The sequence below is a fragment of the Orcinus orca genome, chromosome 2 (assembly GCF_937001465.1).
Source record: "Orcinus orca chromosome 2, mOrcOrc1.1, whole genome shotgun sequence".
Classification (NCBI taxonomy): Eukaryota; Metazoa; Chordata; class Mammalia; order Artiodactyla; family Delphinidae; genus Orcinus; species Orcinus orca.
Genome location: NC_064560.1, coordinates 7,408,738 through 7,429,830, shown reverse-complemented (window position 1 = coordinate 7,429,830; position 21,093 = coordinate 7,408,738). Strand labels below are relative to the sequence as shown.

The following is a 21,093-nucleotide window of genomic DNA, read 5'->3' as shown; positions in this document are numbered from 1 at the left end:
ATCAAATGAGAGAAAAACTTCAGGTTCCAAAACAGTATGTCCTTTATTTTCTAGTCTGTGCGTTTGCATGAACAAAAGCTATTCAGAGTGTCACCCAATGACCAGCAGTATCCGCATCGCCAGGGAGCTTGTTCAGTGCAAATGCCCTAGCTGAAAGGCACTGGATCAGAATCGCTGGGGCAGGGCACAGAGATCTGTTTTTTTGTTTACTGTGTGCCACACCACCTCTGAGGTAGATACTAAAATTTGCCCCATTGTGCAGATGGGGAAATTGAGGCCCAGAGAGACTAGGTAACTTAGCCAAGGCTGCAAAGCCAGTAAGTGGCAGCTCGCACAGCTAGCTCCAGAGTCCGCACTCCACACCCCTCTGCTCTAGGGTCTCTCTAGGATAAATCTTATATTTGGACGTGTGCTCTGTGCTGCTTCCCCGAAATCAACAGCATGATGCATCCCACCCATCCTTGTGTCTTCTTCCTAGTGTTTCAGCACTTCTGTTACAAAGTTATTGATGGCGGAAAGAGGCGTTGCCACTATCGCTGGTACCACCATTGACAAACCTCGTGGAGAAGACCTGCCTGAAGTCTTTAAAAAGATGGTTTGATTTAAGTGCACATTAAATAACAGCCCACATTAGCAGAAACCTTAATGTCCTTAAGTGACAGCATGGAGCGTGATACGGGTTTAACACGGAAGGCCTTCCTATCACCAGCTAGAGTGGGGCTGTCACTGGCGATTCCATAAACACCCTTGACAAACCACCCGGCCTATCATCTTTGAAATTATGCAACTTTTGATCGATTTCTTTTACTTTTTTGTCTTCTGCCTTCAAAATTTGCATGTAACGTAATACTTTGATTTTTATATGATGCTATTTTATATTCACAAAATTCAAGTTTGCAAACAAACGCCACCAGCCTTTATCCCCAAACTGCAAATTTCTGAATAAAGGAGCCTACCTTGGCACATTTACTGTATGTGATTTTCTAAGGAGGAAACACCTCAGTCATTCATTTCAGGAGACTACAAAGGGGATGGATGGACTGGGAAGATGGTGGGTTTAGGCCTGGTCCCTCCTGAGAGGAAGGAAACCACACAGACCAGAAAAAAACTTCCTGCTGGACCAGCTTTCAAAGCCCTCAAATATTCCTGTCTTCAAGAGCGGAATAATAATTTCATAAAATGCATGACCTGGTCCAGCTGGGCACCCAAACAAATATTTTCAAAAGCGGAGACTATCTTCAAAAGGACTCAATTTAGAAAGAGCAGAGACCATCTGCTCAACTTCCCCAGCACCACACATGAGGAAACTGAGGCCCAGAGAGACTGAAGCTTGGCTACGTTCACACAGAAAGTGGCCACGCCTGGACTGAAACCCGTGTCTGCCTCTGGCCCTCACTTGGCTGGACTACACCGCCTCTCTCACTTCTGACTCCTATACAGAATTTTCTAAATTGATTTTCTACATTTCCTACTCATTTTGCGGGGGGAGGTGTTTTTGATACTAACATCACCATTAACATTACCATCAATAACGGGATGGCATCTTTGAAGATGATAATATGTTTCAGTTATAAGTAGCCACACTTCCATCTGCTTCTATATCCTGCCAAATTCCAGAAAACTACAAAGTCACTGTGATGATTAAAAAAAAAAAATGCCTCTTAGCGTAGGAGAAAACGACTCATTTGCCTTTTTTTTTTTAACCTGATATTGACACTGAGTAACCATACCATTAAAAACCAGTGACTGCTCAGACACAGTGACTTAAGGCACCCTCTTTAGACTCTCCATCTTATCCTTCTCCTATTAAAACCTACCCTTCCTCAAGCATCAATAAACTACTGGATCAAATCAAATAAACTACTGGAAAAGTGAAAATCAGCCCTACTGACAACAGGAGAAGTAAGGACAGGCCTTACTGACAACCGACCCCAATATGCCATCAGGACATAAAGAAAGCTCAGCATAGGACCCAGACGCTGACCTCCACAAAAATGAATGGCCATCCTCCTTTCTCACTAACCTGTGACTGCTAATTCTTTACTAAGTGACAACTCTAACCCCACTTTAATGTCCAGCCTCCTATATAAAAATTGTTAAGATACCCAATCACTGAACTGTGCCTGCTTCCCGACCACATCCAGCCCGGGTCTGGCCCCGTTTCTCTAACCCCATCTTCAAAGCACCCAGCATAAGCAGAGACTCAACTCTGCCTTTCCCAGAGAATCCCAGCACTCTTCCAGGCTACACTCGCCCCGCTGCAGAAGCTAAATGAACCGAACCTCTCTACAGTGACACGTGCATTGCTGGAGGTTGCTGGCTGGTGGGATTCCACACTCGTTTGTCTTACTAAGTTACTAGTAACATTAGAGTAGAAAGAACCTCAAATAAAAGGTCCACAAACCTAAATCCTGACTTATCACTTCTCTAGGTCTGTTTCCTTGCTGGTAAAATGACAGCCAGTTATCCTATATTTTACAACTTTTCATCTCAAATACGCTGTATTTCAGCCATATTGCGGGTCAAAGAGGTTTATTTCCATTGAAGAAGGTGCTCTGACTTCCAGTCACTCAACTTAACTTTTTCACTTTTGAAATACAGCACAGTTAGAGTTTGTCTGGAAAACTTTTTTCACTCTTAAAGAGATCTTCATGCAAGAAACAATGGTTACAATTATGTGTTTTTCTGAATGGTTCATTAACATGTTTCCTAATTACACGAATATAAGTTGACTCATTTGATTTCTGCTTCCACCGTGAAAAATTAGTGTGAGGATTGGGGCACATCTCCGTCTGGGTCTTTGGAGGATCAACTGGCGCTAACTAAACCTCAGAGAGCAGCTATGGGCACAGCCCAGGTCCTTTTAATTAAAGTCTGTTTTCCCACCTACCCCTCTTCTGGTTACCCCGTGGGCTTTCTGTGAACAACAAACAGCCAGTCTTGTTATGAGGACACCAAAACCAAGAAAGGATTATTAAGCCCACTGTTGTCAGCAAGGCCAGAACCATGAGTGTCCCTCCTCTGTATGAGCCTCGGGTCAGGCCCTAAAGATCTAGGGAGGAGTGAGACATGGTCCCTGCCATCCAGGGCTCACAGCTAGTGGAGAAGACAGGCCCACAATCACTAGTGTGATACATACACTTTGAGGGTGGGAAGGCCGGGGAGGTCTCTGGGAGAAGTTCTTCCTAAGACTGTACCTCCTTCCAGCTCCAAAAGGAGGAAGGTTCTCCCCTTGTGACTCCATCAATGAGGATGCTCTGGGCCACATGCAACAACACCTGCCTCTAAGGAGCTGCAACCACAGGGGCTCGTTTTTACCTCTCGTAAGAATGTGGTGTCAGGCTGTGCAAGGCTGCTTCAGAGCTCAGTGGTGTCATGGGGGCTCTGGGGTCTTCTCATTGCTCTGCTCAGCAGTCCCAGCACCTCCAGGAGGAAGGGCAGACTGGCAAAGCCCCCCCACACTGGGTCTCTTTATCTTGGAGGGAAGCCACTCCCAGAAGCCCCCGGGGGGCCTTCTGACACCTCATTGGCTAGAGCTACATCGTGTCATCACCATAGCAACAAAGGACGCTGGGAAAATGGGGACGTGGCATTCCAGCACTGAAGAGGGGACAGCAGTGGCTGTTAGGTAGACAACCAACCCTGCCACACACAGACGGTTATGGGGGGAATGTGTCCCCCAATATTCATACGTTGAAGCCCCACCCCCCAATGTGACAGTAAGTGGAGGTGGGGCCTTTGTGAGGTGATTAGGAGTAGAGGAGGGCATGGGGGGGGCCCATGATGGGACCAGAGTCCTTATAGGAGGACGAGACACCAGAGCTGGCATCTCCCCCTACCCCTGCCATGTAAGGACATGGTAAGAAGGCTGCTGTCTGTAAGCCAAGAAGAGAGTCCTCCCCAGGAATCCAATCAGCCAGCACCCTGATCTTGGACGTCCAGCCTCCAGAACTGTGAGAACTAAATATCTGTTGCTTAGCCCACTCAGCCTATGGTATTTTGTTATGGCAGCCCGAGCTGACTAGGACACAAATCCAATTCAACTCTCTTCAAAGGCACTCCAGCCTCCGGACAAGGGGCTCATCAGGCCCCCCCGGGTAAGGTCAGCAGCAACTCTGCACCTCAGCTCCAAAGCTGAAAGGGACACTAGAGCAACAACCATTTCTTAGAAGTGTTCAGTCCTCACAGCATCTGTAATAATGCTGCAGTAAGCAACAAAGACGGGGGACCTTTTACTGGGAGCCCTTTCAGCCTTTAGCTTTGCCTTCTGCACAAAACCTCCCTTTCTAAACTACCGGGATTTTGGCAAAAGTTCAAACGTAAACACATTTGTAGCGGGCGCTGGCCCTGGAACGAGGGAGTAAACTGCGCTGACTCTTCACTTTCTCTGCTTGAACTCCACGCATTAATTCAACTCCCTCAGGAGGCCTGTCATGCTAGGACGCCAGGCCTTACCGTTTTCCCACAGGCTTTCCTTCAGCCCCAGGAAAACAAAAACAAGGCACCCCCAGCCCCGTGGGGCTGTCTACGCACCCTAAACGGTTATTTCAGTCACCCCCATCTCACAGGCCCACCCAGCCCGGAAACTGGATACAATCTCCCTTGGGCCTCCACTGGAGCCCTTTCTCTACATGCAGTTAATAGGCAGCGGAAAACCTCCCAAAATAAGAATTGGGAAAAACTGACAGCAACCTACTTGGCAAACAAGGAACACAGAAAAACAAAAGCCTAAAAAGACGGAGCCTGCATTTAAACCAGCAGACACCAGGGGCCATGATGTCTGAAAAGCATAACAGCCTTTCTTCTTGCTGGAATGGAAGGGGGCTCACTGTTCATTAGAAAATAGTCAAGATTTCAAAAATTTATCTATTCCTAGAATAAACAGAGGCCTTAGATAATCACTTACTTGAGTAATGAGCAACAGATACACCAATCACGTTCCAGATCCTATAGAAGTTGAGTGATATTATTCATCTTCATTCCAACAAGATGTTTTAAGGGTGTTTATGTTCAAACATAAATTGTTTTAAGTACAACTTATGACGATTGCAAGACTCTCCTATTTACTTGGTAGCTTCCATCCTCAAGGAAATTCTCTCTTAAAATAAAGCCTTAGCCATCACCCCTTCCTCCCCACATCCAAGTATGTAGAACTCAAACCACTTACCACTGTGTCTACAGCCCCCAGGTCCTCAGCCAACAGGGATTAGGACGTGTGCCCTGAGTACCAACACATCCTCCACCAGGCTACTCACTCTGGCATCGCAATCAAATCTGCTGCTAACCTGTTATACTAGTTGTTTTACATGCTTTCCCCAAGTATTGACACAACTGCAGAAACAGTACTGATTAAGTAAAAGAACAGGACAGGCTGGTAACTAGTAAACGCTCTGCCCGAACCCAGTTCCACAGGAAATGGAGAACTCTGCTTCTCTCTCCTTCTGAAGTTACCCAAGTTTGAAATGTTTTCATTTCTTTTGTTGCAACAGGACTCCTTACTCAAGAACTTGGCATCCAGAAACTTCCCATCAGCTTCTGACTACTCTCACAGCTCCTGTCCAAAAGTTCAGAACTTTAACTGTGTCTGTTTTAAACTCCACACGTAATAGAAGCTACTGGTTAATTAAATGAAAAGGGCAAGGACAAATGACATATCAACACATCCATAATGAAAATTTGCCCTCTACTTACAACCAGTTATAAAGGAAATCATCAGTCGCTTCCGGAAGAACAGTTATAAAATAATTTAACAAGAAACTACAGATGTATCATGACATCTAACTACTTCCCTTATGCCTTAAAAAAACAAAACAAACAAAAAAAGAATCTGAAAAGCTTAAGATAGGATAGTTTTACCTACTTCAATGAAGTATTCAAAAGTAAAATGCAGCCAAAGGCCATGAAAAATAAGATGCTTCTTTTAAAAAGTTTTCAAGGTAATTCAATGAACAAAAAGCTCTACCCTTTAGTTTGTAATCTTACAAATGTCAAACTGAGTAAGAACCCAAGTATTTAAGAGTCCAATTTAAGATTTTTAAATTCAGTCTACAGTACAAAATCTACAAACACAACAGTACATGTGATGTGATAATTAGGAAGGACCCTATCAACTTTACTTTCGTAATTTCATCCATGAAGCTTCAGAGCTGAAGTCACAAACATTTTCTTTCTTTCTTTCTTTTTTTTAACAGGTTTTGTGTGTGTGTGTGTGTGTGCGCACGTGCACGTGTGTGTTTTGACTGTGTTGGGTCTTCATTGCTGCACGCGGGCTTTCTCTAGTTGCAGCGAGCGGGGGCTACTCTTCGTTGCGATGCGCAGGCTTCTCATCGCGGTGGCTTCTCTTGTTGAAGAGCACAGGCTTCAGTAGTTGTGGCGCATGGGCTCAGTAGTTGTGGCTCGCGGGCTCTAGAGCACAGGCTCAGTAGTTGTGGAGCATGGGCTTAGTTGCTCCGTGGCATGTGGGGTCTTCCCGGACCAGGGCTCGAACCCGTGTCCCCTGCATTAGCAGGCGGATGCTTAACCACTGTGCCACCAGGGAAGTCGCAACCTTATTTTCCATTTATAAATATATATTAGCTCTGGGGGAAAAAAATCTGAGTTACCACTGAGTGTTCCTAAATTTCATTCTGTGAGCCATGTAGGAAAATCAATGTTAAGGACTCAGTGGAACTTCCCTTCTATATAACATTTAAACTTGCTCTAAAGCTGATAAACTTTCTAAAATACCTCAGATCGATGGCTTTCAAACTTGTCTGTCTGTAATCCTCTTTATACACAGGGACCCAATAACACACCACACTAAAATTAGCTGAAGTAAAAGTTTCCAGAAGCAATACTAGCCTTATGCTATATACACCCTGATATTTTTCAGTTTCTTTTTTTTGTAATGCTTCTTGTGACCCACTAATGGATGCAGCTGGGAAAATCCTGTCCTAATTCTTTTACTTAAACTTGCCACCATCACCTGGCAGCACTCCGGGTACCAGGGAAAGCACCTGAAAACTTCCAACAGAAACATAAACTGGACGAGCAGCCAACTGTCATCATCCCTTCCAAATGGGAAGCACTTAAAACCATGACCTTTTAAAAGTTTATTTGAGCTTCTATTACTGATACTAAAAAGTCATCATCTTCTCCTCTGTCTAATATTTAAAATATCCTTATTCCAACTGTTAAAGAATAACCTCAAATCCTCCTAGCTATATGTGAATGAGTAAAGAAATACAAATTAAAGATTACTTAGAGAATGATATTTGTTCATAGTTCAGTAACAAGCCTTTTTCCCTGTGATGATGAACATGGGGAACAGAGATCACCGAGGCAGTATTTTCTCCCCTTCTTAAAGTGTTCTTCTAAAAGCAGTTTCAAAAGTTTCTCTATCCATAAATAAAATGATACCCATAGTACATCAATATTTAAAGCTAACTGTAATGGCATTTGCTTCTGAGTTAAAAACTACAGTGTAGGGCTTCCCTGGTGGCGCAGTGGTTGAGAGTCCGCCTGCCGATGCAGGGGACACGGGTTCGTGCCCTGGTCCGGGAAGATCCCACATGCCGCGGAGCGGCTGGGCCCGCGAGCCATGGCCGCTGAGCCTGCGCGTCCGGAGCCTGTGCTCCGCAACGGGAGAGGCCACAGCAGTGAGAGGCCCGTGTACCACACACACACAAAAAAAACTAGAGTGTAACTCAGATTCTTAATACCAAAACAATAATTCTAGTTGCATATTTTTTAAGAAGCAGGACAAAATTCCACACACTTAACTGGAGTTAACAATAGGTAAGAGGAAGTTCTCCAGTCCCAGGTACCTGCAACCCAACCGTCAAAGGTCATTTATACCCGCATGTGGGAAACATGCGGAAAATGGTAAGGGAGACAACTAAGAATTGATGCATTTTTCTTCCTGTTGAAAAGAGACATGGCGACAGTAATGGTGGTTATGAAACAGTAGAAAGAGCTAAGCTTTCGAGTCTGAGAAAGTCAGAGCCCGCTCTGCCACGTGTTAGCTGGATGACCTTGGTTCAACAAGAAAAATATTAAAATAATTATTCAGTAAATATCAGCTGTGGGCTGGGCACGGTCCTAAATGTCCACATCCATCACCTCATTGAATTTTCACAACACTGGAGGTAGAGAGGGCCAGAGGGGCTAAGGCACTTATCCAAAGTTGTACAATTAGTCATGGGAAGGCCAGAGTTCAAACATAAGCTGTAACTCATTTCAAAATCTTTGTTGGGCGTTTGCCTTCTGAGCTCCGCGGTGTTCCTTATCTTTCCCTCTCAGGGTTGCTGTCTGGATTAATGACTGACTGTTAATAAGGACTCATCACCCCCTCCCCCCAGCCAGTATCTCAGCGGCCATGAGCACAGGTTACCAAATTTCTCAGGTAAGCGGGCTTCACCTGTTCAAAGTCAGAAACTTCTTATCTTTCGTTCAGAGTCAGAAAACTTATCTTTTTTCCTTCTACCCTCTCACTGCTCCACCCTTCAAACACACCTCCCACACAAATACCTATTACTAACCTTAGGAAATATGTCCAATTTCATCAGCACTGCATATAACACCCACCTCCCATGAGTCTATTTACTAAGGGAAGGGAGGTGGGTGTCCCAGGTTTGTAAGGCAGGGCAAAGTTATCAGACTTCATTCAAAGCCAAGACAATGACAGGCAGAGAGCCACAAAGGCTGGGACTCAGATGGGGCAGCAGGAGTGCCCTAGAACAATCACTAGGGTTAAACTGTATTTACCCTACGAGGTCTTGACCAGGGACAGAATAAAGGCAGGAGAGCGACTGAGCCAGTTGTGGCTTGAGGAATCGGAGGGGCAGGGCCTCAAATATGCCAGGAATTCTGCTGAGGGCAATAAACCACCTCACAGTGGAGGGCAGGATTGCATTAAATCGGTTTTTGAAAGAGGAAGTACCAGGACCAAGTAGTTAATAAGTGTCGACAGAATTTTTCAAAATAGGATTACATTTCTCCCTTGCTTTCCTGTCTACATTAGTTGGCAAATGCTACCCCCTCCACTTCCCTATCCCAAAAAGTGGGTAAACAGAAGCACTGACAGGCTGTTCCATGGAAAGAACCAAAGCACACCGACCAAATTAATTTAACCAAGTTGATGAAAGACATGTCGATAATACACCATCACCTAATCACTGAATCGGGCCTTTTTTTTAAAACAGCAAATAGAGATGAGCTGTGTGAGTATGTGCCCTCAAGGTGTAACAAGTCAGCTATATATGTTAGACTTAAATTGTTAGTTGTCATAGCAACAGTGGACAGTAACGCCTGCTCAGATTGGTATTTAGCAGTTTAGTTCTTTGTTTTACACTATACATCTATCACTAATTATATAAACTACTTTCCAAGTATTAAGAAATAACTGGTTTGGCAAACCAAAGCAGAATACAACCCATGAAGCTGACTTGGATAAAAGCACCCGTAAGTCTAAAGGACATACATTGAATTTATGAATGTTCAGAAAACAGGACATTGTTGCTATATAGCTATTTAATAATCTGAAGAGATACAGCGTCTTTTTACCCTTAGGAAAAAAATTAATTATGAAACTACCAGATTAAATAATATCATCTAACAAAAGGAGATTCACTGATACATCCATTATTTTAATTAAGTACTGATGACATTATGAATTTAGAATCATTAAATGTCACTGCCACTGACATTCTAATTTTTTTTTTAATTTTTATTGGAGTGTAGCTGATTTAGAATGTTGTGTAACTTCTGCTATACAACATAATGGTTCAGTTATACATATACATATACCCACTCTTTTTTAGATTCTTTTCCCATCTAGGTCACTACCGAGTATGGAGTCGAGTTCCCTGTGCTATACAGTATTCATATTAGTTATCTATTTTATATATAGTAGTGTGTATGCCCACCGACATTCTAATTTAAAGCCTGCTTATAAAACAAAGATACAAAGTATCCTAGACTAACATTTTTATTTGTCTTTAATCTAGTTTCATTTTGCCTCATTCTCATTTTTAAAAATAAGTTCTGCTTCTACCTCACAAGCAAGAAACACATTTTGTTTTCTCTTAAAATGGTTCACTGCAGATTTAAAAAGATTCAACTCACTGGCTTGGAATAATCGGACATTATTTATTTCCTCATTACAACTGTTACTAACCATTTTCTTTACAATTAATCTAAACAACGTGTTTTGTCAAAAGGCACAGGTCCCAGCACCAAAAATGCCAGGTCCCAGTCCCAGCTCAGCCACCGACAGGCTCTGTGCTTTCAGCAAAAGATCCTGCCCCGTGGGGTCAGTTTCCTCACCTGTGGGCCCCAGACCAGGAGACCAGAGGTTCTCACTAATCAGGGCAGTCTGATCTAAACTTGCAGACTTTCTTGCACACAAACACACACGCACACGCGCGCGCACACACACACACACACACACACTGCACCAGGCAACAAAGTCAGGCTCCAACAGAGACAGGCCTTTCGAAGCCACACACACTACCCCATCCCTCCCAAAAAGGGAAACGTGAGAAATCTGCTTTTTGCCCATCTGCAACTATAACACAAAATAATAGGGTGACTCCTCGGAAGATCCATGACCAGAAGAAATCCCGATTATAGCCTGTTTCTGAAATGCAGCCCCTCACTGCCTGTGTGTTGGGACTTTCCATACTTGGAGGCAAACCAGTAAGACAGCATAGCACTCCTCTCTCAGCGCTCCACATAAAAACGAGCACTGTTGGATTAATAACGACTGCTTTAAAGAGGCCTTCCAAAGGGTCCTTCTCTGTCATCCGAAACAACTGATTTCATCATCTGTAATTGGCTATCAGAAATTTACATTAAAGCAGCCCATGTTACTCTTCCCAAAAGCACAGAAGATCTACAAGTGCTGATCGCGGAGTTTCTGGATTGTTCCCGGCTTGGCCTGGATGCTGTGACTGAAAACGGAAATACATCGGTCAGCACTCAGCTTGCCAGCCATCGGCCAGGTCGCAGTGTTCTCATCGGTCACAGCCCAGACGAATGACAGCTCTGCTCTTGACACCACAAAGCGGTGCCAACCTCTGGCTAGAACAGCCACCTCCGGTGCTCCTCTTGCCGGGAGCCTGTAGGATGTGATCAGGGCCACCAGCCTGGCCTCACAGTGCAGCTGCAACGTAATTTCAGGTTGAAAACCCAGAAGGTCTCGTTGTCATTCCTGCTCCTCAAATATATCCAGATACCAACATTGCCATGGCTAAAAACGCTCTCCTCATGTTTTCTTCATTATCAAATAGAAAAATGTTACAGCAGGAAGCTTGCACTAAGAATTGATCTTCCGCCCGTGGGATTGTCTTAAAATGTAATTTAGGTCAGGTCACTCCCCAGAAGCTTCTCTAAGTCCCTGACCATGGCCGTCACTCCCTACCTGACCTGATCCGGGCCTATTTCTCACACCTCGTCCCCTGCATCTCTCCGTCTCTCCCCGCAGCCTTGCTCCCCGCCCTCCAGTCCTGGCAGCCTCCCTTCATTTTTTTTTTTTTTTTTTTTGCGGTACGCGGGCCTCTCACTGCTGTGGCCTCTCCCGTTGCGGAGCACAGGCTCCGGACGCGCAGGCTCAGCGGCCATGGCTCACGGGCCCAGCCGCTCCGCGGCATGTGGGATCTTCCCGGGCCGGGACACGAACCCGCGTCCCCTGCATCGGCAGGCGGACTCTCAACCACTGCGCCACCAGGGAAGCCCTCGCTTCATTTTTTACCTAGTCTGTGCTCACGCCAGTACCTGCTCCAACCCATCCCTTCCCATCCCAAATCTCTCCATACTACTGGCTCACCCTTGAATCTCCACTCAAACATCACCTGCCCAGATCACCCCACCTAACTTGGGTCCTTCCACCATCAGTCTGTCCTAAGTTCACATCCCAACCCTTTCACAGCCTTGGGAACTGTTCATTTTACTGCTGGGAACATGTTTTTTGATCATCTTCCCTCTAGATATGAAGCTACCTGAGCGTCGGGGCCACTGCTCTCTGGGCACCACTGTATCTCCAGGGCTTACAATTACTAAATGTTTGATTATCACTTGCTAAAGCAATTCAGTGTCTCAGTAAATTTTGCAGGGTTAGAAAAGATGCAGCCCATGAACATTTTTCTTTGTCCTAAGTTGGTCACGGACCAATAAGAAAAGTATTCATTGTCTTGGGCAAAGTTAATTTCTACTCTTTCTATTTCTCCCCACTGAATATCCACCCTGTGGGTCTATGCACTCCTGCAATCTCCTGATTTAAATGGGAGTTTTAGAACACTGAAATCTGTAATAGAAACGCTGTTATCAATGACAGTCTGGTTCCCAGGTAATCCTTAGAAATATGAGTCCTCCTTCTTGTTAAAATTTATTCAGTGCTTACTATGTTCCAGGCACTGTTTTTGGTTTTTTGGGGTTTTGGCCGTGCTGCCCGGCATGCGGGATCCTCGTTCCCTGACCAGGGATCGAACCCATGCCCCCAGCAGTGGAAGTGCGGAATCCCAACCACTCGACCGCCAGGGAAGTCCCAGGCACCATCTTGAACACTGCGTCTTTCACGTCATTTGCCTTCCGAGACAGTCCTATGATGGAGGGATTACTGTCCTTATTGAAAGAGGAGAAGCTGAAGCCCAGGGATGTTAACAACTGGTGCAAGGTCGTACAGCTGTAAGAGCCTCATCAGTCCAGTGGGTCTGCCACCAGCGTCTGGGCTCTTTACTGCTGTGTGATGGTGTTTTTATCTCCTGCGAGAGAAGTCCTCTACTAGCAGGAAACAGAAATGAGGCAGAGCCACCCCTTCCTGTTTTGGAGTCAGGCAAATCATTTTTTTAAAAAAATTTTTAGAGAAAAAGACTAAATTCCTCTTCGGACCCATGCTCCCTCAGTCCAGGTAATTCCCTCTGGGTCTCCCCAGTGCATCACGCGTCCCTCACCTCCCCCATCAATGCATCTTTATGCTTTGCAATTCACCACAGGGTCCCCAACTGCTCTCCTCCCCTGCGTGCTTAGCAGAAGCACATGCACATGCACTCACAAACAACTTTCCAAATTCCTATTTACTTCACCCTGCGGTGTAAAAGGTAAATAACTACTGAACCTTCCTAGCGATGCCAAAATGCATAACATATAAAAGGTTACTGATTCACAAAGTATCGTCTGAATTATTACACAGCCAGAAAATGACCAAACTTGGATGGACATTTCAAGAACTTTCCAGGAAGATAACTAAACAGGTCAACGGGCAGTGCTCACCTGGTCCCGGTTTTCCCAACCGCTTTCCTTCCTGCGATTCTGAACTCAGACTAAGCTGCTGGCGATCGCAGAGAGGACTGGAAATCCGGGGGGTGGACGGGGAGTTGAGCAGGGAGATTCTAAATCTAGTGGCTGGAGCTGGAAACCACCTACACTTTGCTGCTAAATTTTAAGAAACACTTCAACACCTTTATAATATGTTCTGCCAGGTATAATAAAAATGTGCCCAAAGAGCTTGAGTTCTTATGAGCTGCCAGGAGCCAAACGTGGGGAAAAAAAGTCCAAAACAGCAGATGAAGATGTAGGGGGAAGAGAAACAACTAGCGAGTTAGGTGGGTCCATCTCAGCAAAGTAACACCCTCCCCCCTCCCCTACCCCCGGGCAAAAAGGATAAGCTGCTTTTGTTTATTTACATGTGGACAAACTGGCTTAAGTTAACTTCCATTTTCCTTCAAACACTACAGCTGTGGTTTCCAATTCTCCCCTGCACACCAGAATCATCTGTGAAACTTCAAAAAAAAAAAAAGGTGTGTCCAGCTCCAGTAGAGAAGCACTAAAGGAGCACCCATCGTGATCAGCCACACCTCCAACGGGGTCTGGGCCATAACACAGCCAGGGAAAGAGCAAGGCTGGTCAGGACAGCAAGAGCCACTGCTCCATCTCCAAGAGCCTCCTCTCCCTCCATCTCCAAGACCAAGCAGCTGCACCACCCATCCATGCGTCCATCCATGCATCCATCCATTTATCCAACCATCCATCCATCCATCCATCCATGCATCCATCCATTTATCCATCCATCCGTCCATCCATCCGTCCATCCATGCGTCCATCCATGCGTCCATCCATTTATCCATCCATCCGTCCATCCACCCGTCCATCCATGCGTCCATCCATCCATCCATCCATCCATCCATCCACCTATCCATCCATCCATCCATGCATCTATCCATCCATCCATCCATCCACCCACCTTCACTGAGCACCTCTTGTGCCAGCACTGAGTACCAGGACACATGGCGAATAACACTGGCGGCCCTGCCCTCCAGGAATTCCATTCTAGGGGAAACCACACCAGGGAAATTGAAGTTACCCTTTTCTTCAAAAAAAAAAAAAAAGCAACTAAAAAGGTTCCCACGAGCAATTTCAATCAGTCTCACTGAACTGAAGTCCTTTCAGCCCACAGCTTCTCATTCGGTCATCAGAAAAGTGTTGTGTTGTGTTGTGCTGCAAGAACTGGTAAATGCTTTCTATAAATGTGAAGAAAATTGTGTTAAACTCCAACATCCTCCTTCCCAAGCTGAAACATTCTAGTTCATTCAATGTTCACACCATCTCCAGGTTTCCAAATCCACAGCCCCAGCCTGCACAGTCTCACTTCAACCAGCAGGGCAGGACTATTTCACACCCGGCTTCACTCAGTGGCTTGAGATCCAGACAATCAAACACTATTAATTAGCTCAGGGCCCCTATGTTCCCCACATCCTCGGAACAGGTAAGCGGAGTGTTCCAAAAAGTCTGTCCCATCAGCATTTCCTAGTTTTTCTTTTATTTTTTTTCATTTGGAACAAACGCCCATCACAGGCTTAGGGAATATAAAAGAAGTACAAGAATCCCTTTTAAGAGTATTTAGTCTTTTTGTAAAAACTAAATCAACACAAGTAACATGAGTATCACATAACACTACATCTTGATTCAGAACAAAATTGTGGCGGGTAGGCAAAACAGATTAGTCAGAGTGCGAAACAGCACTGACCAGGCAGGGGATTCTTAAGGAGTAGGAAGGGCCCATCGATGGGAGAGACAATGGAGACACCAGCCCGACTGAAACACGGGGACTGAAGGGGTGAGGGACAGGAGATTCGGCCGAACCAGTAAGAGGGGCAGGTAACCCAGGGCTCGGAAACCAGATGTGGTTCCCCTGTGACATGGTCAGTGAGACAGAGGTGTGGCAGGTCCCCAAGAAGGAGAAGGCATGACAGAAACTGTTTTAGGTACCCGTATAAAACAGCTGCCATTGGGCTTCCCTGGTGGTGCAGTGGTTAAGAATCCGCCTGCCAATGCAGGGGACACGGGTTCGAGCCCTGGTCTGGGAGGATCCCACATGCCGCGGAGCAACTAAGCCCGCGAGCCACAACTACTGAGCCCGCGTGCCACAACTACTGAGCCCGTGAGCCACAACTACTGAGCCTGCGTTCTAGAGCCCGCGAGCCACAACTACTGAGCCCGTGTGCTCCAACTACTGAAGCCCACGTGCCTAGAGCCCGTGCTCCGCAACAAGAGAAGCCACCGCAATGAGAAGCCCGCGCACCACAACGAAGAGTAGCCCCCACTCACCGCAACCAGACAAAGCTCGGGCGCAGCAACAAAGACCCAACACAGCCCAAAATAAATAAAATAAAATAAAATAATTTAAAAAAACAAAACAGCTGCCATCAATTCTGATGGAGCCTCCGATAAATGTCTGACGCGCCAAGTTATTTTCAACAAGAACTTTAATCCAGGTTTTTCATACCATTTCCATGCCTATCATCAAAACAAAATCACATTCCAGTATGCCAAAGTCCCAGTATTTACAAATGAGAAATTCAAAACAGCTTCCCATCAACCTCCCTGGGCTCTTCATGCCCCATTTTCTCCACCTACTGGGCCTGTGATGATTCTAGAAGCCACTGACAAACATGAGCGAAAAGAAGCAACTACCTGGCCGTCCCACTGGGATTTTGTTCTAAACATCTGACCAGCAACTGTGCGTCAGGCACGGTGCCTGGTGGGGTCTGAGGCAAGCCACACACAACAAGCCTTTCACTTTCAAAAAGCTACTCCTGCCCTTTTGGAGAAGATATGACTCCTGGAAAGCAAATGCCTATTGTTTACAGCAGCCCACAGAGGGAATCCAGGGAGTCCAATCTTCCAATAATTCACCAAGTATTTATTCCACATCTATTAAGTGCTGGCACTGTTCTAAACAGTGTGCAATTAGCAGGAAAGGAATCAAAGCTCCTGCCCTCATGAAGCCTATCTTCTGTATCACGGCAAGTTCTTCAGGTTATGTTCCACAGGCTCCCGCAGTTTATGATCATGGTAATGCAATAATAATGACGCTTCTCGTGTCTTACTTAGAATCTGTGATACCTTCCAAGCCCGGTCTATTACATAAAAGACGATGACAGACCCAGGAAATAATTAAAGTCCAAGAGTGGTTTCCATTATAAAAGGAAGAAACCACTAGGTATTATTTGGAGTATATTTCTTAGCCTCCAAAATGCTCAACTCATAAAATCTGACTAAAATTAAATTAGAATATTTCCAAATATAATGATGAATGCTTTAAGGGTGCCCCCAAGTAGAATATTCTCAATTGTTTTAAGAAGAGGATAGAATGGTCTTTTAATGTAAAACAGTATTAGGACGAACAATTAAGTAGTTACCCATCACAGTTTATACTTCAAAGTGAGCTGTGCCTTAGTAAACAGTTTTGGGAGAGACTGCGAACGTTAACAGTCACTAACGTATTAACTAAAGCCACAGAACTGAATGTTCAGCTGGAAATATCAAAGTAACAATGTTCATATCTTTAAAATGATTAGTAGAGGATGCAAAACTGCTAATTTCCTGCTTTTTGGGTGCTTTGTAGCCATCTTAGTAATCACTTAATCATATCATAAGGAACATGAACAAAGACCAACAGGATGGAATCCTCCACTTTCAGGAAAATAGACCATCAGCAGATTTGGATTCCTGTCCACAGACAAAGGACAAAAGCCTTAAAGTAGCAATACGTTAGGACAATACCACATCAGCTACATAACAGTGAACAAACATGCTTCCTAAATCCAGGGGTAAAAGCAGGGAGCTCATCCCCAGATGTGAGATGCCCTTTGCATCTCTGGGTAGACACTTCAACTTCCAGCCATAAAACTGTAAAGAGAGGAACTTCCCTGGCGGTCCAGTAGTTAAGACTTCACCTTCCAATGCAGAGGGTGCGGGTTCGATCCCTGGTCGGGATCTAAGATCCCACATGCCTTGTGGCCAAAAAACCAAAACATAAAACAGAAGCAATAATGTAACAAATTCAATAAAGACTTTAAAAAAAATTGTCCACATCAAAAAAAATCTTTGAAACAAAAATTGCAAAGAGAAATACTCAACACACCACTGACAAAAGGACTCAGAAGCAATAACTGAGAGGTTAATTGCATGTTAATTTCCAGGAACATTTCTCAGCTATGCAAGGAGCTCTACTATCACTGTAGGACAATATCCTCCTGCATTTTTCTTACATAAGAATCAGTGCTTGAGCTTCCCTGGTGGCGCAGTGGTTGGGAATCCTCCTGCCAATGCAGGGGACATGGGTTCGAGCCCTGGTCCGGGAAGATCCCACATGCCGTTGAGCAACTGGGCCCGTGTGTCACAACTACTGAGCCTGCGGCTCTAGAGCCCACGAGCCACAACTACTGAGCCCTCGTGGAGCGGCTACTGAGGCCTGTGTGCTTAGAGCCCATGCTCCGCAACAGGAGAGCCCACCGCAATAAGAAGCCCATGCACGGCAACGAAGAGTAGCCCCTGCTCACCGCAACTAGAGAAAGCCCGCTTGCTGCAACTAGAGAAAGCCCTCACAGCAACGAAGACCCAACACAGCCAAAAATAAATAAATTAATAAGTTAAAAAAAAAAAAAAAGAATCAGTGCTTGCCTGGGGTGTAGCAGAAATGAGTAAAAGCAAATTGTGCCCCTGCTATAAAGTTCCACAAGCAACACTTTGCTTGAATAAGTCTTGAATAAAGTTTCTCTAATAAATCAATTAATTGTTATTCAAATAAAGAGGAAAAGTTCTGAGGTTGAAAACAGGCGTAGAAACGTTACACTAATCTGTTAAACAAACAAAAACCTGAAGGGGGAAAAGGGATTTTTGTTACCACTCCAACTATAAAAACTGGGGTTTTCATGTACAAGGTGACCTGTTGACGAGGGAAAAGGTTTAACAGACATACTTATTTCGCTATTAAAACAAACAAAAAAAACTCTCCCTGCCCCTGCCGGTTTTAGAAGCAATGTGATCATAGAAAATTTGGAAATCAGAAAAGTATACAGAAAATAAAATAGCATCCACGAATGCATCACTAAACATATCCATATTTTGATATATTTTCCTTTCAGTTAATACAAATACGCATCTCTTTTCTTTTTTTTTTTTTTTTTTTTTTTTTTTTGCGGTATGCGGGCCTCTCACTGTTGTGGCCTCTCCCGTTGCGGAGCACAGGCTCCGGACGCGCAGGCTCAGCGGCCATGGCTCACGGGCCCAACCGCTCCTTGGCATGTGGGATCTTCCCGGACCGGGGCACGAACCCGTGTCCCCTGCATCGGCAGGCGGACTCCCAACCACTGCGCCACCAGGGAAGCCCTCTTTTCTTTTTTTTTTAGCAAAATGAGGGTCATATTAAGTAGACAATTTATGACATTTGCAAGCATTTCATCTGTGATAAAATACTTTTAAAATATGGTTGCATAATATGCCATTATACAGGTGTATTATAACTGACTCAGCTACACTCCTGTCCTATTCAAAATGAAAGATAATTTAATGAATTTTAATGTAACAGACTGAGAAAAGATCACTGTTGCGGTTTCAGAATCCACACTGTACCATCCGTAATTCTCTGAAAAAGTTATTTCAGTACTCCCACCTTTACCAGTTATGTATCTGTGTAAGATTGGATTTTCTATGTATACTTCAACCAAAACAACCTATCAACACACTGAATGCAGAAGCAGTTATGAGAACCCAGTTATTTTCTATTAAAGCTGGTTATGAAATAGATTTGCAAAAATGTAAAACAATGCCGCCAGTGTCATTAATTTTTTTAATTTTGAAAAATAGTTATTTCCATTTAAAAACTTATTTTAAAAATGTGCACAAATGTAAAATAACGTTCATCTCACTATTTTTTTCTGTTTTGGAAACGTTACCTTCCAATAAGAATGGTCTTCTGCTAATACGTAATGGGCTTACTGTTATTTTTGCCATTTTTAAGCGAATTTTCTAAACTTTCTCTGTTTTAATTCCTAACACGGTAAATAATCAATAGATATTACAATGGACAGAGGTCTTTGAGGGTCTTCAAATACTCTTTAACAGTATAAACAGAGGGTCCTGATATCAAAAACTTTGAGAGCCACTAGGCTGCAGAATAAAGGGTCTCTTTAACAAATAAGTGTATCTATTATTTTGTTTGCTTGTAACAGACTTCTGCTTAAAGAGACTTCTCCAAGACCTTTGATAGATGAGCAGTGTCTTTGCTGAATGGAATCCGTCCTCTTCTAGCCCATGTTTAGTCTCTAAATAATTAGGCCCCCAAATACTGAAATGTATTTCGACATTCTATTACCAAACACTATTTAAAGCAGATATTGCAAGGAAAACAGGATCCCGGAAAATCAGAGATGTAGATCTCTGACAACAACTACCTCTGCACTTGTTGGTTAAAAAAACAAAAATAAAAATATGTCAAAACATCTGGAGTAAGAGCAGAGTGACTCAGATGATGGTACCTGATACCTACTTATCTTCACAGTTACCATGTTTTTACTTCCTGCTACCAAATGACATAAGCAATTCTTTGAATTCTGCAGACCCAATGACACAGGCTCCCTCCCAACCACCAGGCCCAGAACTCCATGGAAATAAGAAAACACCCACGTAGTGCCTGTTACAACTTTACTTTCTAATCAACAACAATCCAATCAAAAGGTCCCAAACTATTGTAACATTATAGGTATTCCTAGCATCTCTAGAACAGGAATTCTCCTATACAGTTGTCCTGTTTTTCCAAAACGTATGGTTTCTACAAAGGAACAAAACAGTCGTGCTTTTTTAAAACTCAGGTTGAAAATAAAAAACTCTTTCAATAAAATATTACATATTTATTGGGACTTCCCTGGCAGTCCAGTGGTTAAGGCTCCACGCTTCCACCGCAGGGAGCACAGGTTCGATCCCTCAATCCCTGGTCGGGGAACTAAGACCCCACATGCCCCGAGGTGTGGCCAATAAGTTAATTAATTTTAAAATAACGTATTTATTGAGGGTGTAGCAGGTGCCCGGCTTCCCAATACTGAGGATAAAGCAGTGAACAAAACTGCGTCCCTGCTCTCAGGAGGTTCCTATTCTAAGCGGGGAAGCAGACCCTTAACTGAGGAAGAGCAGTGAAGTATGCTGGGTTTGAACAAACAAGCCCAGGAGGCCTGGAGAACAAGAAGATCGCTGGGATGAAATAGAGCCCCAGGGCAAGCTCTTCACAGCCATGTGGAGGCACAGACCTTAAATACAAGGAAGATCAATCAGAAGAGAGAGGGGGCTCAAGACAGGAACACAGCAAAACCAGAAATCCAAACTCACCCGGGGAGACCGTGGAGCCATTGGCCAAAATGGATGACGCTGAAGAGAAACGAGCTTGATCAGAGAAAACAGGGAGATCGCCTTTAGACACACTGCATTTAGATGCCCATAAAGCATACGAGTGAATAAAGGAAGCTTGGACGTGAGTGCCCGAGCTTGGGAGTCAGATACAGGCTGGTTACGTAGATCTGGGAGCCCCACATCCACAAGCAACTGAGGCCAAGGAAACTCACAGGGTGACAAAGGTGCCTCCAAATCCTCAAATATAAAGGGAAGGATAAAGAGGAGGAGCCTGCAAAGGAGACTGAAGGGGAAGATCCAGAAAGAGAAGGGAAGCCAGGAGGGCGCAAGGTCTCAAAAGCTCAGGGACATGAAAATGTTTCAGAAAGCGAGATGCTCTCAGCAGTGGCAAGTGGACAAGCAAAACTGCTGAGAGGGGGCTTCCCTGGTGGC

General features: G+C 44.5%; 1 protein-coding gene and 1 long non-coding RNA gene across 5 annotated transcripts in view; one reads left to right on the top strand and one right to left on the bottom strand.

Moving 5' to 3' along the window:
- Window positions 1–21,093, bottom strand: part of FAM107B (family with sequence similarity 107 member B) — an 87,193-nt gene that overhangs the window by 34,738 nt on the left and 31,362 nt on the right. Inside the window, exon 1 of one of the 4 annotated variants that reach the window (XM_033403435.2) lies at window positions 5,168–5,360. The exons of 2 other annotated variants lie outside the window; for them this stretch is intronic. The gene's annotated coding sequence lies outside the window, so the exon portion shown is untranslated. Of the gene's footprint in view, window positions 1–3,318; window positions 3,340–5,167; window positions 5,361–21,093 lie in introns of those variants that run through there. One more of the 4 variants, XM_049706552.1, reaches the window with a different exon arrangement.
- Window positions 5,828–10,993, top strand: LOC125963635 (uncharacterized). The gene is made up of 3 exons (XR_007475857.1): window positions 5,828–5,936; window positions 8,281–8,383; window positions 10,869–10,993. It is a non-coding gene; the product is annotated as an uncharacterized LOC125963635 (long non-coding RNA).